The sequence below is a fragment of the Nematolebias whitei genome, chromosome 10 (assembly GCF_014905685.2).
Source record: "Nematolebias whitei isolate Nwh7 chromosome 10, NemWhi1, whole genome shotgun sequence".
NCBI classification, from domain to species: Eukaryota; Metazoa; Chordata; class Actinopteri; order Cyprinodontiformes; family Rivulidae; genus Nematolebias; species Nematolebias whitei.
The window spans coordinates 33,769,353-33,773,523 of record NC_056507.1 but is presented as its reverse complement, the minus strand read 5'-3'; positions in this window follow the sequence as shown (position 1 = coordinate 33,773,523).

Here is a 4,171-nt window from a genome sequence, read left to right as displayed (position 1 = left end):
AATAAAGCTAAGCAGAAATTAAAGAAAATGAACAATTTGAGCAAACAGCAAAATAAAAAAAATGTTACAAATGCAAGAGGAGTTTCAAGTCTTGAAATAAGCTATTAATATACTGGTATAAGGAATGGGCTTTTGGAAGGTTGCAGCGCTTCCTTAAATAAAATTATTTCATTAAAAATATGTTGAACATGGGGGTAATTTTCAGAAAATGACATTTGTGGATAAAAAAAAAAATTGCCATAAGGATTAAGTTAATTGTTGTTGCCATAATTTAAAACTTCATTCCCTGTTAGCAGACCATATTTAATTATAGTAAAATTTAAAGGTGGGATAAAACTCTTAGATATAAGCCAGTTCTGAAAATCTTTCCAAAAAGCATTAATGAAATTGCAATTTAAAAAATGTGTTCTGCTGTCTCAATGTCGGAATTACAGAATCCACATGAGATGGTATCTATATTAAATTTCTTTTGCAGAAAGTCATTGCAAGGATAAATTTCATACATAATTTTGAAATGAATTTCTTTAGTTTTTTGTGGGAATGGATAGGAAAGGTATTTTATTTTTTATTTTATTTTATTTTTGAGAGGAATTATCATAATTTTTAAACAAATGTTTTCTTCTCAATGTACAGGGGAAGAAAGTTGAGGTCAGAGTATTCCTTATGAATTAATTATGACATTTTTTGTCTATAAAGTCATAACCATCTGAATCAAAGCAGGAGGAATGGACTTTAACACGCTCTCAAATTTAATTTTAGTACAGTTTAATGTGGATTTTTTCGATAAAATCATCACATGATAAAAGGTTGCCATTTTCTTTCATAAAGTGTAGAACAGACAAAAGCGTTCTCCAATCAAGCTTTGTAGAAGAATGGTTTTCGTTTTATCAGGATGCATCTGTTGTTCCAAAATGGGACTGAATGTGGTGAGAAACTGTGTTTGAAGATAAATTTCCAATATTGCAGAACCTGTTTATGAAAGTCTCATAATTTTATCGGTAATTAAGAAATTTCAAAGTCGCAACTTAACAGAAAACTAATCTCACCAAACTCTTCAAAAATCTTACGAGGAAAAATTTACCAGAAGTTTCTATAGTTTTTATGAATTTTTGCAACCATTTGAGTTTGGTGGTTCCATTCATTGGATCATATTTAACCCCCTTCCTCTAAAGACTTAACTACATCAGCTCTTCTAATATAATGGCATCTGTTTCTCCAAATTAAATTAAAATTGTCCTGATTTATCTTCTTTATCATTTTATCAGATACGGGCAATGAATAGGCAGGGTACATGAGCTGAGATACATTTTCCATTTTAGTGAGTAGAACACGTCCAAAAATAGATAAATCTCTTTGAAGTCAACTGTTGAGAATAACTTTACTACTCTGGATTTTAGTTTGTATGTTGGAGGTTTCAATTAATTTTTTTATCTTTTGAAATATTAATGCCTAAATACTTCACTTCTTTTTTTAACTGGGATATTACAAACAGCATCCAGCGGATGATCATAGTCATTATTTCACATTTTTTCATATTCAAATGCAGAACTTCTGCATCTCCCTCAGCACCTTTGAAATTTGAGTTTTATCTTTTAGAAACAGGGTTGTGTCGTCAGCTAGCTGTGTAATTACCAGAGAGTTTCCCATCACATTTACTGGTTCAATATTTGAATTATTTTTAACAAAAATTGCTAACAGTTCTGCCACAATAAAGCAGGACAACCTTGAAGGATTCCTTTTTGGATATCAAAACGTTTAGAGGCTCCAGATGATAAAGATACTGAACTATTAACGTCTGTGTAGAGCAACTGAATCATTCTATTAAACTTTTCTCCAAAACCAAAAGACTCCAAAGCTTTTAAGATAAAGGTGAGCTCCACCATATCAAAGGCTTTGTAAAAATCCAAAAAGAAAATGACTCCATCATCCTCCGCCAGATGTTCATAGTCCAGCAAATCTAGAACCAGTCTCAGATTATTGTGAATAGATCTCTCCTTAAGAAAGCCAGACTGCGTGTCATTTATAATCTGAGATAAATCATCTTTTAGTCTGTCTGCTATCACATGTGTGAATATTTTATAGTCAGTATTTAACAGTGTAACTGGACGAAGATTTTCAATGTATCATTTATCTTTTGCTGGTTTAAGGATCAGAGTGATGAGCCCCTGTTTCATTGTAGGTGTTAGTGAATTGATTAATAATACATAATTTATTGTTTCCAGAAAAAATAGCTTTAGATCTTCCCTGAAGAATTTGTAAAATCCTGAAGTTAGACCATCTTGGCTTGACGCTTTTCCAGGAGCTAGTTTTTTCATCACTCTGTCTAATTCTTCTAGTTTGAAATCAGATTCACAGTTATCCTTAAAATCTGCATCTATCCTTGGAATATTTTCTTTGATTTCTTCTAGAAAAATATTTGAGCTCTCGGGATTATAATCAGATGAATATAAAGTTGAGTAAAATTTGTAAATTTCTTCTGAAATGACTTTGTGGTCATTGACTTCTCTATCATCTATAATTAATGAGTTTATGTTTTTCTTCTTTCTTGCCAGTTCTTTTCTCAATTACTGAAATAAGATGTATTTTTTCACCTTCCATCCATTTTTCGTTCATTTTCATTCAACCTTTATTTCTACAGGTAAATCCTACGGAGCCTCGAGGACTCAGGTATTTAGCTTGTGACCTAATGTAGGCACCATGTGCCCTTTTACAATAAATTACATCTAATTGATTTTACAGTCTTATAAACTCAGATTTGTCATCTTCAGTCATTTCAGACTTTTTACATAAAAAATTAGTCTCAGTTATTTTTGTTGTTTGCATTTCAGTTAACTGAATGTAAGTGAGAATTCACGCACCTTAAATTTAAAATATTCCCATCTCTTACTAAAGCTGCCTATGGTTTGGTCGTTTTTGTATCAATTCTTTAATTATATGGATATATCCCTCATCTTTTAATAAGTCTGCGTTAAATTTCCAGTAATCTTTTTAAAATGTTTTCCAATTAGATGGCTTTAATTTAAGCGATATTACACAGTGAAGAGATGGAAACATGGGAAATGTATCTGATTACCTCCAGTGTGGTTAACCATAAATCTATCCTAGATTTTATACCACCATTCGATTTGATCCAAGTGAACTGACGGACACCAGGATTTTAGTCTCTCCATACATCTATGAGATGACTGGAATTAATAAATTCAAATAAGGTCGGATTCTAGAAGAACATCTGTCCATCCAGTCATCTGGCGATAAGTTATAATCACCACCTACCACCACAAAGTTTGAATTATACATTTCCTTATATTCAGAGATAACATCAGTTAGCTTTAGCAATAATGACTTATTTGATTATTATTTGCATATCCATAAACATTGCACAATATAACAATGTATCCATCAACATTTATCACAACTGCCATCCAGTGACCGAGCTCATCAGCTTTGGAAGCAACAACTTTTCCGGGACATCTGTTAAAACAAATGGCTGCTCCTCCAGAACGATTTGAGCCATGGCTGAACAAGATCTTCTTTATATCGATCCAGTTCTTTGGAGTTAGCTTTGAGTTCAGTTACTTCCTTACGTAGACTGGACACTTCTGACTACATAAAAGCTATTTTCTCCTTACATTCTTTCACTTCAGCTGCATTAAACTCTAGAGCATCAGCAAGGCTGCTGATCATTAACGTGTTCTGAGTTAGTCTTGTGTTCATGTTCCCCATTTTTTCATCTTGGGCGTCGAACCTCAGGTGTAGAGCTTGAATGGCTTCCAGCAAATCTTCCATTGTTGTGTTTTGTTTCATTGTTTTTCGAGCAGGAGCACCTTCGGTATGATTAACTCTGTCACTTACAATGTTTCCAAATATCTGGTGTCTGTACTCATCCCTTTAGTTGGCAGCTCAGAACACCACATACAGAACACCATGGACTTTGTGGACAAGGTGAGGGATGTCATCATGGAGACTGATGAAACAATGGTCTCTTTTGATGTCACATCACTCTTTACGTGCATTCCTGTTGATGATGCAGTAGAGGTGGTCAGTTTAAAATTAAAATCAGACACCACTCTGAGCAGCAGGACCACGCTTTCCACAGAACAACTGTGTCAACTCTTGAAACTGTGCCTGCAGTCAACCTACTTCACATATGGGGAGCAATATTATAGGCAGA